We start from the raw sequence: 13,304 nt of genomic DNA on the forward strand, positions 1-13,304 counted from the left end.
CCAATTTGCCACTAATTGCATCTAGTGCATTTTTCATCTCAGGAATTGTAACCTTTGATTTGGATCATGTGCACACAGATATCCCATGTCTAACATTTTGAGCATATACAGTTAGAGGAACCCTTTGAATGTTTTCTATGGAGAGGAAGGGGCGGAAGACAAGATGAGCATTTTAAAGGCATACCTCAGGACTTGCTGCCGGCCATGCCTCCTATTAGCTCATGAGGCCGTGATTCCGCTAGTGAGGTTAGTACCCACACTGCCTATCTGCTGGAGCACAGTCCAAGTACGGAGCCGTGTGAGAAGAATTCTGAGTGCACGTGAGGAAACTCTAAGAAAACAAGACAGAGTCTTGTGACTTCAGTTTCTTCAAAATGCAGAATTGTTCTTAGAAGGAGTTTTCTTGTTCCTCCAGGCGTAGTATGTTTTTGCCAAGTGTGGCTTGTTTTTGGGATTGTATGCAGCTTAAACTCATAAGAACTTTACTCGTGTGATTTTTCTTAACCCTCAGAGTATAAATTGTCTGATGCTCTGAATAAAGTTGGCTATTGCATGAGACTTCAGTCCGCCTCGTTTATGGGCTCCGTTCTCCCACTCCCATCACTACTATAGTGGTAAACATCCATCAGCCCCAGGACCCCACCTCAGAATACTGCTGCATTGGGATCAAGCCTTCAGTTCATGAGACTCTGGGGGACGCTTAATATCCAAACCATTATAAATCATTATACCTAGTAACTTTTTATTAGTCATTCATTATCAATTAGAGATGTGGTGGTTTGGGTAAGAATGGCCCCATAGGCTCAAATACCTGACTACTTAGTTACCAGAGAGTGGCACTACTTGAAAGGATTAGAAGGATTAGGAGGTGTGGCCTTGTCGGAGGAAGTAGCTTTTGAGACTTCAAAAGCCCATGCCAAGTCCAGTGTCTCTTTCTTTCTCAGCCTGTGGATCAGAATGTAGCTCACAGCTACTGGACTAACCCTCTGAAACTGTAACTAAGCCCTCAATTAATGCTTTTTTAGGATAAGAGTTTCCTTGGTCATGGTGTCTCTCTTCACAGTAATATAGCAGTGACTAGGAAAGGAAGCATGGGTGACATCTGCATCTGAAAAAAAAGCTCACCCCAGCATGGTGGTATGTGTCTGTCTGTCTGTCTGTCTGTCTGTCTGTCTGTCTGTCTCTCTCTCTCTCTCTCTCTCTTCCTGAGACAGGGTTTCTCTGTGTAGCCTTGGCTGTCCTGAACTCACTTTGTAGACCAGGCTGGCCTCAAACTCACAGTGATCCACCTGCCTCTGCCTCCTAAGTGCTGGGATTAAAGGCGTGTGCCACCACCGCCCAGTGGTGGTGTCTATTGAAAGCTGCATTCCTGAAGCTCACTGAAGACCAAGCAGGCAGTCTGCAGAGTTTCCTGTCCCCAGCAATTGTTGGCTGCTTAAATAAATTTGGGGAAGGGGCCTTGTGTGTCTTGTAACTTTCTGACCTTCCCAAGTTTTATAAAATTGATCTTCCTGTTTTCTTAGCTTTCTGAAAAGAGTTTCCCTTCAGGAGACATATTTCAATTCATTGGAAATGGTTACATAACACAGAAGTACCCAATAAAGTTTAGTTTGAAGGGCTTTTAAAAAGTTGTTAAAAAGCTGGACTGGGGAGACATGGTGCAGTGGTTAAGAGCACTAGGTGCTCTTCTAGGATATTTCTAGCACCCACATGTCAGTTCATAACTGCCTGAAACTCCAGTTCCAGGGTATCTAACGCCCAGGCAAGCAAGTGGTACATAAACACATATGCAGGCAAAACACCCATATACATGAAATCATAAAAATAAATAAATTAAAAATTTTAAGAGTCTAGGTCCTAAGGCTCTCTTCTTCAGAACCCTTGAGCCATGGGGTGTAGGTGGATAAAGAAGCCAGTGTGTAGGCTGAAGTGTGAAGACGAATGATAATGTGTAGGTCCAAGCCCGCTGTGTGTATCCATGGAGGGCTGCTGGGGCCAGGGACCCTGTGTGACTTGTTGCGCTATATGCTACTGTCAACAGCTTGTCATCAGTACATCTGGAACTTCTGTCACCACCTGGTCACCACGGCCACCTGCCTTGTACATAACCAGAGCAGTCCCTGTGCACCTTTGCCCTGAGTCTGTATTATTCTGACTTGCTCTGTTCTCAGGTGTGCTCAGATCCAACAGATAAAAATAAAAAATAAAAAATAAAAATCATCTCTTCTGTTAAAAGCACAAGATGTCAAAGGCTGCCGATTTTAAGTATTTTTCTACCTAGCTTTGATTGGTAGTATTTTAAAAGATTGTCTTAGCCAGAAGTTCAGGAGCAACTACTTCACAGCCAGCCAAAAGCAGTAGGGACCTGACTTGCTCCCCAGTCTGGCCATGTCAGCCTTAGTGACCCTTTACCCTTGCTGTCGTCTCCCCTCTGTGAGTTGTGCTGACAGGGGCAGCATTGTGGTGTGCAATGTCCTGGCAGACTAGCCTTTCCTTTCATGGACACCCCCAGGCAGGCCAGGCCAGAGATAGCAGACTCAAGGGTGTTGAGAGGGAAGGTGATTTTGAATTTCAACCTGGAGTATTTTTTAATGCAGGCTCACAGACTTTGATGTAAGCGAACCAGAAGGCTTCAGTCAGCCTCAATTTACCAATTCTTACTGTTATGAACCGGCGTAAAGGGGGGAGTACATGGGTGAGATAGTGGGACTGTTTTTTTTTATCCATCCATTCAATTTGTGGGTAACTTCAAGACCTACCTTTGCTAACACTTGGGAAATTATCCAATAAAGCCAGTAGTCCTTGTCAGCAAAACCACTTAAATGTATTGATGGCTTTAACACCATCCCAGAAACCCTAAGGGGTCTAACTTAAAAGTGCGAAGATGGAGAGCTGAATCTGCCCGTTTCACTCCGGCGGATGCAGATTTGATAGCTCATCTGCTGAGTGCCATCCCCAGCGGAAGCCTAATGAGCGCTCGCTGATGAGGCAGAGCCCACCCCCCCAACAAAACCCTTTGCTTTGCCCTTTGGTGGTTATTAAGATTTTTTCTCTCAGTCATTATAGCCCACTCCTCAAGAAGCAAGCTACTGAGCCATCGCCTCCCCCCACTTCTTCTCTTAGAATCTGCTGAGCTGAGTACCCTGCCTTACTTGGTTTAGTTTTGTTTGGCTGTGCGCCTCCTTGGTAAAAAGAAATGGACCAGTGGTTCATCTTTGGTTGTGAGCCTGTCCTAAGTTAAGTGTTCACTTACAGCTACACAGAGCATCAGTCCTTCCTAGCTGGGATCAGATGTTACTATAAATGCCCAGAGAAGCAGAGGGGAGGTAAGGGCCCACAGGAAAACAACTTTCCCCTACTAGGGGACCTCCTGCATGGGCGCTGTGTTCAGCGGCAACCCTGGAAGGACTGTGGTTAGCATCCTTGGTTATCAGGTGCTCGGCACCAAGAGAGGACCATGGTAGGTGTTCTGGATGAATGTGTCATATTGCTGATATTTGCCAAACGTCATCTATTTAGGAAAAACTAGAATTTCATTGTGTCATAATGAAATGCAGTATTTTGTACAATAAATACACACTAAAAAAAAAAAAAAAGCAGCCTGTGATTCCAACAGTTGGGAGACTGAGGTAGAAGGATCACTATAAGTTCAAGGCCAGCCTGTGCTATGTAGTGAGTGCAGGCCAGTCTTGCCTACAGAGTAATACTATCTCTCAAAAACCAAAGAAACACAAACAAAAACTATCATTGGTAGGTATGTGCTTTCCTTATCTAGAGTACAGCTTGCCTTTTTAGGGTTCCCAAGACCATGGCGTTGGATGAACATGGAATGGGGTTTTTTGCTTGTTTGTTTGTTTGTTTTAAGGCTGTGGTCCCAATAAGCGGCCTCTTCCACTCCCAGAAGCCATCATGTGTCCTCAGGTAGGGTTAGGGATTCACGAGTCCCTTCCTACTCCATGCTGAAGGGTGACTGGCTAGATCTTCTGTAGCAGCCACAGCTCCTGTGACTCCATGAGGACAGCGGCCCTGCCGTGTTCAGAAGACACTGTTTCGCTCTGGTCTTCCTGGACCTTTGGCTCTTACAGTCTTACTGCCCTTTTTTCACAGTGACCCATAAGCCTTGATGGGAGGGCGTGTCCCATCTGTGGCTGACCTTTGACCAGCTGAGTTAACCAGGATCCACTGCACAAAGACATTGCTCTACTGAGCTCTGAGAGCTGCACTGATCTAGGAATGTAAGATAAGAATTTAGAGTTATTTGATATTGTGTCCTCAGAGTTTTTTGTTTTTGTTTTTTTTCACCCTAACAGCCTATTTAATAGTCTTTTTGCCCATTTAAAAAAAAAAAAAAGCTTAGTCAGGTGCGGTGGCACACGCCTTTAATCCCAGCACTTGGGAGGCAGAGGCAGGCGGATCGCTGTGAGTTCGAGGCCAGCCTGGTCTACAAAGCGAGTCCAGGACAGCCAAGGCTACACAGAGAGATCCTGTCTCGGAAAAAAAAAAACAAACTTAATTTTTATTTTATATTCATGAATGTTTTAGCTACATGTATGTCTGTGTATCCTGGTATCTGCTGAGGTCAGGAGAGGGCATTAGATCCCCTGAAATTGGACTTAGAGGTGTTTGTGAACCGTCATGTAGGTGCTGGGACTCAAACCTGGTGTCTTAGTCAGTGTTCTGTTACTGTGGCGAGACACCACATCCACAGCAACTCTAATGAAGGAAAGCATTTAATTGGGGATGGCTTACAGTGTCAGAGGTTTGGTCCATTATCATATTTGCAGGAAGCTTGGTGACACACCTGTGGATCAACAGGCAGGGCAGGGAGAGAGAGCCACTGGGCCTGGCTTGGGCCTTTGAAACCTCAAAGCCCACCCCCAGTCTCTCAAAGTAGCCTAGGCAGGCCTTGAGCTCAGGATCTTCCTCCTCAGCCTTCTGGTTGCTGGAATTACCAGTACGTGCCGCATACCTTGCTTTACTATTTATCCCTTTTCCCTCCCTTAGAACCCTTTTCTTCTAATGAATTTCCATGCATTTTCTTGACTCCATTATTGAACATCACTTGGCTGTAATGGTTTTAGTGTAATGTAATAAAAATGATGGTTTATTTCCCAGCTGTCAATATCCTTCCATCAGTTGCATGTTTGTTCTTATACTAATAGTGTTCCCTCTTGATAGTGATAATTGTATGTTACGGCTCTGTCAGGCTTTGCCGTACCTCCACACAGCAACTTGTTTTTAGGGCTCCATTGTTTCTTCCTTTCAGTTCTGTCCCCAGCTAGTTTAAAAGCGCAGGGGCAGCCTAGGCCTGTCAGGTCAGAACCACAGGCTTCAGGCAGGTCAGCCAGAGCCTTTGTGCGTCATTTTTCTCATTCCAAGACACAAGTGAACTCCTCACCCGCCGTTGTGATGTGAGGGTGAAATGGGTGTCGTTTTCTCTAGATACAGGAGCTGTTTATTAGGTTCTGCTTGCTGTCAGTAGATGTGCATAATTGCTTTCTTTAATATCTTTAGAGTTGGGGCTGGAGATGTGCTCAGTGGGACAGTGTTTGTTCTGTCGCTAACACTATGGGAAAATGACCTTTAATGTTGTAATCCAAAATGTGACTTAGGCTCCTTGAGTGCTGGGTAAACTTACAGAAGCCTACACTCAATCACCAGCAAGCCCACTGAGTGTATTTGTCCCCCCTACTCCTACCCCTAAGTTCAGCTTTTTATTCAACATGTGACAAAAGAGATCTGAGCTGTGCCTGACTCCTCAGACCCTTCATTTGTTTCTGTTCTCCTTTCAGCTGGGGCAGCAGTGGCAGGACCACAGCATCTCCCTCCAGTGCTGCACAGCTGTTGGGCCAGGCCTCTAGGCCCTGACTGCAGGCCACACTCTCAGTGTCTGCAGCAGCCCAGGTCTTTGCCAACAGGCCAGGCCCATAAGGTTCAAATTTATAACAGCACTTTGATGAGGACTCCAATGTTGTCCTTGGTGTCCTGCATGGCCCTTTATCATCCATGCAGAGAAAGGTGGAATAATTCAGGCAAGCTCAGAGATGGTGTGCTCCCAGGCATGGTGTAGAAGGAGGGCCTCACTGCGGTATATTCTCATTCCCTGCAAGCATAGAGCACCTTGGCCTGGGCCCTTTCTTTCTGGTCTTCTATGTTTTGAATCAGTGTCTCTCTATGATGCCCAGGCTGTCCTTAAACTTGCACTGATCCTCCAGCCTCTGCCTCATCTCTTTTTGAAAAAAAAAATTATACCTATTATTTTTTAACCAAGTGTAGGTGTGTGTGTCTACATGTGGGTGTGTGCATGCGCATGCAGGTGCCTGGAGAAGCCAGAGGCTTTGGATCTCTTAGAGCTGCAGTCGTGAGTGGCTGACATGGGTCCTCTGAAGAGCAGCTAGTGCTCTTTCTTAACTGCTGCGTCATCTCTCCAGTCCCCTTCCCACACCTTTTTACTAGAAGTGAAAGAAGGAATTTCTTTTCCCCCCTTACTCTTATCCGTTTGCCCCTCAAGGCCTGTCCTAGCACTAGCCGGCCTTTTAGTTCAACCTTGGTCTGCTGATGTTGTAACTCACCATCTCTGCCAAGCTGCACTTGGTTGGGAAGACCTGGAAGATCTTGCCTACTCAGTTGAGTCATTTGAGTAATGCTCGTGGTTGAATGGGGCTGCGGCAGCATCAAGATGTCACAGTCTATCCGGCAAGGGCCTCTTCCATCCTTGTAAGGTAGAAGCCAAGGGTGAGATGAGAGTAGGAGTCCTAACTTCCGGCCCCTTTCTGCTTGACATTCAGGCAGATTTCAATGTGCTGTAGGAAGCAAACCTCTCAAGGGTGCAAGGTCATTTTCCAAATGAAAGTGTCATCAGAAAGGAGTCTTTGCTTGATGGAAACCATGCTTTCGCTCTAAATGGCAATCTGTGGGGCCTTATTAATCTTGATTCCCCAGCAGTCCCTACACTCTGTGCAGACGGATGGCCGTCCAGCTGCAGCACAGGGAAGCTTCTTTATTATGGCAGATGGAATGGGGTGACGCTAAGGAAACCTTCAGCAATGCTTCCTGTAGCAGGATGTGGCCGGTGCTGTGTGTTTCGGCTTCAGGACAAGACTCTTTGTAAAGCTTCTCAAGATACCTTCAAAGTGAAGGATTAGGTCATTATTAGTATTATTTATTATTATCATTATTATTTTGATGACATGTCACTGGAGAGCCTGGGCTGGCCTCAGACTTGCGATCTTCCTGTCTTTCCTTCCAAAGTGTTGGGATCACATGTGTACACCACATATAATATTTTTATATAAAATATGTTTTCTTGTGGGTTTGGCATCAGTGCATTACTGATCTCTAATGACTCTGCCTGGTGTTCTTATTTTTTAATATTAACTTTAATTAATTTTGTTGCTTTTGTTTGTTTGTTTCTTTCTTTGTAGCTTTGGTTGTCCTGGACTCGAACTCACAGAGGTCTGCCTAAGGGAGTGCTGAGATTAAAGGCATATGCCTTTATTATTATTATTTTGAGACAGGGCCCCAGTACGTAGCCCAGGCTGGCCTTGAACTCACAGACGCACACCTGGCTCTACCTCTGAGGTGCCACCATGCCTGGCTTGTTTTTCTGATTTATACTATGTGTAGATCCTTCATGCTGAGTCACGTTAGCACATGCAATGTCAGTGCTTTACCCAGGGCGCTCGATGCTCAGGAGTGTGCCATCTGCTTGCTCTGCTGACTAGGGAGGTGGGCAGTGCTTCCCTACTGGAGAACTCAAAGGTCAGTTCTTATTTTTCATTCACTCCACTCTCTAGATCAGTGGTTCTCAACCTTCCTGCGACCCTTTAATTCATTTCTTCATGCTGTGGTGACCCCCCCCCAACCATAACATTACTTTCGTTGCTAGTTCATAACTGTATTTTTGCTACAGTTATGATAGTAACGTAAATATCTGATATGCAGGATGATCTTAACTGACCCCCCCCCCATGAAAGGGTTGTTTGAACCTCAAAGGGGGTCACGATCCACAGGTTGAGAACCGCTGTTCTAGAGTTTCGAGTAGGAAGGTGGACTTGGAAGGTGCCTCTGAATCCAAAGCCATACCCATACAGGAGCTGCTGTGTGGTCCTCTGGATCCTCCATCCCTTGTGCCTCTCCAGGAGCCCAGGGTCATCCATATCCTGTCTGGTTTCTGAAAGGACTCTTCATCTCGTCAGCACAGAAGCTAAACCTTTGAATCTCATTGCTGGCAAATTGCTAAGCCTTAACCCCTCCTCCCTGTGGACTCTCCATTCATTAAGGTCATTTGGGCCCATCACTTCCAATAACGGAAGCATCCACGTCAACAAAGAGGTGACGCCCTTCCTCCTCAGGGAGAGCAGCCGGAACATTCTGAAGCCTGTCCCAACTTTGTCCCGTCGCTGAGGCAGCAAGAACATGACTCTTACTTTAATCCACGCCTTGTCTGAAGAGGCGTCTGCTCAGCTTAGCCCCTGCATCAGCTGTGCTCAGATAAAGCTGCTGTTCATTTGACCTGCTTCAATTACTGTTAAGTAATGGAGTCTTTGTGTCTAGTTGGGATTTTAATTTTGTTTATATAGTGAAGTGTCTTCTTAGTTTGGTGGTAAATCTCCATCTGCCTTCAGGAAGAGCGAGGGCTCCTCTTCTGGAAGGGAGCAGAGCGAAGGAAGGCACTCTGCACGCCAGCCGTGCCAGCAGCAGCGCTACAGCAGCAGTCGGTTTCCTAAGGTCAAGGGGCAGCACTTCATAACTCAACTATTGGCCACATGAGTGTGTGGATCAATGTCACTTGTGATCCAGCTGTCCATAAACAGCAGAAATGAAAGTCATTTACTCCACTCTGATGATCCGAGGGTCACCACATACATAATGTCCCCATGCCCCAGAGGCTACCCGCCTACTCTGTTATCAGGCCAGGCCTTTCCTTTGCTCCTGCGTCAAGGATCAAGGAGCTTTGGACTGCCACCTAAAGGATGTTGGCTCATCACCACGGGGCGGGGGAGGGGGGGTGGGGGGAGGGAAGTTGGGGAGGAGGTGTCACAGGTCTGGTGGCCTTCCTATAACATGCTTCACTGCACATACACTGTTGTGGATAGTTTTCGAAGTGTCTTGAATTTCACTGGTGAAATATAAATTCTCTTGGTGTTTATGCTTCTGGTTCCCTTTCTAATGAATCCAGTTATTGAGAGAAGAGCGAGGGAGATGCTGTTGTTGCCGACTATGTTACTGATGGGGGAAATGAAAACGTAGGCAGATGGCATGGGGGATAGTAATAGTCCCATGTTAGCCCAGGTTATTCAGAATTGACAGCAACCCAATTTTAATACACAATGTATTAATTAATTTTCTGTTGTTGTGATAAAATACCATGACCAAGGAAACTTAAGGGAAAAGAGAGCTCTTTTTTTTTTTTAGGCTTATAGTTTCAGGGGAACGAGTCCATCATGGTGGGGAAGCATGGCAGCAAGTGGCAGGCATGGTGGCAGGAGCTAGGAGCTGAGAGCAGGAAGTGACTGAGTCTTTAAACTCTCAAAGCCCGTCTGCAGTGACATACCTCCTCCAGCAAGGCCAGACTTCCTAAACCTGTCCAGACAGCGCCACCAACCAGGGCCCAAGTAGCCAAATATCGGACCTATGGGGAACTTCTCTCTCATTCCAACAGCCACAAACATGTTACACCTTTCTCTCTTTAAAATCCGAGCAGGGTCCAAGTAGCCAGAGGTCTTGATCTTGTCCCCTTAAAGCTTTCATCTAACGTAATGCAGAAGGCTTGCAAATCCTCAAGGAAATAGACATGGTGACTGTAATTTATGCGGAGTAAGAGTTGAAAGTATTTTGAGATGTTATGATACAACATGGAAGCGGGAGATGTTTCAGTTGGCAAAGAGCTTGTTTTGCAAACATAAGGACCGGAGTACAGTTCCCAGAACTCTCATGAAAAAAGCTGGGTGTAGTGGTATGTATTTGTAGTCCCAGTGTTGAAAAGGCAGAGACACCCCCAAGGCTCACTCAGTCTAGGTTAATGGATAAACTCCAAGTCAGTTGAGAGACCCTTTCTTGAAAAAATAAAGTGGAGAGTGTTCCCGAGAAATAATACCCAGAGTTGGCCACTGGCCTCCACAGACATGTTGCATTACATCTTTACAGACACCCCAGATGTATGTATGCAAAAATGAAAAAATAGAACATTAAATGGAAATTAGATTTAATGAGTATGTGTTGGAAAGCCTATAGTCAAATTAAGCAAGGAAGGTAATGAAGATGAGACTTGGTAAGACCCAGGAGTAGCAGAGTTGTTTCATGAGGAGACAGAGAGAGGGCACCGTGGGCCTGGACCTACTGTGTGATGTAGATGCTGGGAGTTTCTTCTGGAGGGACACAAAGGCCAAACCACAGCATATGGACTCTGCGCCTTCTCCCTCGGTGCTTGTGTGGCAGTGAAAGTATTTTGTGAGGTTTGTCTTAAATGGAACACAGACCATGTAGAAACTTTCTAGAGAGGTGTGCCCCAAGTGGAAAGAATCAAAGGAATAGTCTAGAAGCAAAAGAGTAAGAGAGTACAGAATGACCTTGAAACATTGAGAGGAGGGGCTGTGTCCGTTTTAGGCTGGCCAGAAATTAGATTTGACACCTTGTAATTATGAGAAGACAGTTTGGGTTAAGTCAGAGTCTCTAGACTCCGTGGATGTATGCTACCGAGAATGCAAGGGATGGTTTTCATTGGAAATCCCTTTTGCTGCTAGGCCTGGTGGCACACATGCACTCCCAGCACTCTAGGAGAATGAAACAGGGCCATCATTGTTTGAGCCAGGCTAACTGGGCTACATATTGACATCCCCTACCTCCCAGTATGGGCAGGTGCACCGCTGTTTACTGCTTTCTGAATTATAACCCAATGCTATCATTTACTTTATAGCTTAAATTGCTCCAGCCATGAGGAGTCCTTCAGCTTGTGGCACCTGTGCCCTGTTGACACGCCCACATCCTTTCACAAGGGCTTCCTAAGTATTTTGGTTCACAAAATGTTTCAAGATCAGGCTGGTGGGATGGCTCAGTGGCTCAAGACTCTGGCCACCAAGCTGGATTCCTGAAACCTGCATGGAGGAAGGACAGAAGCTGACTTCTGCAGTTGTCCTCTGACCTCTACACAGCTCATTGTTAGGCTGTAAACAATCTACAGGTGCATCCACATGCACACCCATCTGTGTGCCTCGTTCTCTCCGCTGTCATCCTGTATACATGTATGCGTACTCATCTGTGAGCCTCATTACCCTCACTGTCATACTGTATACACGTGTGCATACTCGTCTGTGTATGTCATACTCCCCAGTAACATACTGTATAGATGCATGCATACTCATCTTTATGTCTTGTTACCTCTGCTGTCATACCCAGGAGGAGTGGGCAGCAACAGCTCCAGTGTCCCCTTTCTCTCTGGGTAGCTACTGTTTTACTGTGATAATGCTAGCTTTGGTTATTACAGAGTATTTCCTTACCTATTCACCACCAGTGAAGTAATTTCAAGATTACCTCCCCTCCCCTCCCCTGCGCATATGCGTGCGCCTCCAGTAATGCCATTATGAGTCAGTTGGTTTTAGGTCAGGGTCCAGTTAGCCCCTCAAGCCTTTCAGTTGGAAACCTGTGCATATGCTGTACAGGCATTTCCTTTTTAAACCGTAACTTTGCTTCTTATGCACAAATGGGTACATCATATGTTGCCTTTTCTTCTTCCATAATGCTTAGGGTCCAGCTGGGACCTCCCACACAGCAAGCTTTCCACATGAATGTTATCTCAGTCTAACGTATTTTACTTGTGCTCTCTTTTCTCTACAGGAGAAATAGCTCTACATATTCTTTAATCGCAGAATAGTCTAGAAATCACTATAGACTCGGCCATAGAAATCTTCCTCCTTTGTGGTTGTTGTGGTTTGGGGTTTTGTTGTTGTTTGTTTATTTGTTTGTTTGGAGATAGGTTCTAGCCCAGGCTAGTCCCTAATCAATGATGTGATTACAGTGTGGGTCACAGGCCCAGCACCTCCTCCCGTCTGCCCCCGCACAGGACCCCAGGCCCGCACACACCACAGGTTATCCAGTGACTCACCTGTGCAGGGCTGTGCAGACGGTTGCAGCTGTCCTGCAGTGTAAGCGGAACAACAGGGAGTAGCTGCATGCAGGTGTGTCCCCTCCAGTGTTGGAGATGTGCCCCTGGGTGGATACCTAGAGGTGAACACTGGGGTGGGTTCTCCTGACGTCACCTCGTGAGTCTCTTCCCTCCCCGCGCTGTGGGAGATGCTTGTTCTCTGCAGGGCTGCGTCCCACTTGAAAAGTTCTGTCAAGCTGATGGAGATGCTGTCTTGATATTAGCTTCATATACTTTCTTGTAGATGCAAGTATATCAGTAGCTGCTCTTCTTGTTGTGTTCACAGGAAACAGAGAGGTGAGTCCTGGTGCTCCGCCCACTTTTTCCTTTTTCTTTTCCTTTAGTCCAGGACTCCAGCCTTAGAATGGTGCCATCCACCTTCAGCTAATCCTCTCTGGGGACACCGTCACAGATTCCTCCAAAGACATGCCTCAGGCCTTTCATCAGCTAATCAACTTGACAGAGAAATCATTGAGATGAGTATTTATTTGAGCACTCTTGTCGCTGATAGCTTTTCAGCAGCTTGCTCTGTCTTTTGTTTGTGGGAGTGGTGCCACTAACTTTTTTTCTTTGGGTTTTTGGATTTTTGAGACAGGCCAGGCTGGCCTTGACTCCTGATGCTCCTGTCTCTACTTCCCAATAGCTGGGGCTCCCAGTGTGACACACACACACACACACACACACACACACAGCCTGTTCCTCAGCCTTTATGAGTTTCACAAGTGTGGGCTGTTAGCCTTCTATAGCGTATGCTCCAGATATTTTCTTCTTGTTTTTTCAGGTACCTTCAACTTAGTGAAATATTTGTTTTAGTTTTTCCCTTAAGGTGTATTAATTTTTATTCTATGTGCATGGGTGTTTTGCCTACATGTATGTCTGTACCGTGTGTGCAGTGCTTGTGGAGGTCAGAGGAGGCTTTGGATCCACTGGAACTGAAGTTACGGAATTGAACCCAGCCAGTGCTCTTAACTGCTGAGCCACCACTCCAGCCCTTGTTTTACTTTTTTGAGACAGGTCTTGCTCTGTAGCCTAGGCTGTCCTCTTAAGTTGACCTTCCTTTGATCCTTCTGCCTCAGCATCCTACTGCTGGCATTGCAGGGCTTTGTGACCTAACCGAAGGCTTGTTTTCATTTGTCCTAAAGAACTTCTTACTTATATGCAG

At 46.1% G+C, this 13,304-nt stretch overlaps 1 protein-coding gene across 3 annotated transcripts in view; it reads left to right on the forward strand.

Moving 5' to 3' along the window:
* LOC311583548 (uncharacterized protein C10orf143 homolog) overlaps positions 1-13,304 on the forward strand; it is a 34,306-nt gene that overhangs the window by 6,584 nt on the left and 14,418 nt on the right. The gene's annotated exons all lie outside the window — the stretch shown is intronic.

The sequence above is a fragment of the Acomys minous genome, assembly GCF_964271855.1.
Source record: "Acomys minous genome assembly, chromosome: 2".
In the NCBI taxonomy this organism is placed as follows: domain Eukaryota; kingdom Metazoa; phylum Chordata; class Mammalia; order Rodentia; family Muridae; genus Acomys; species Acomys minous.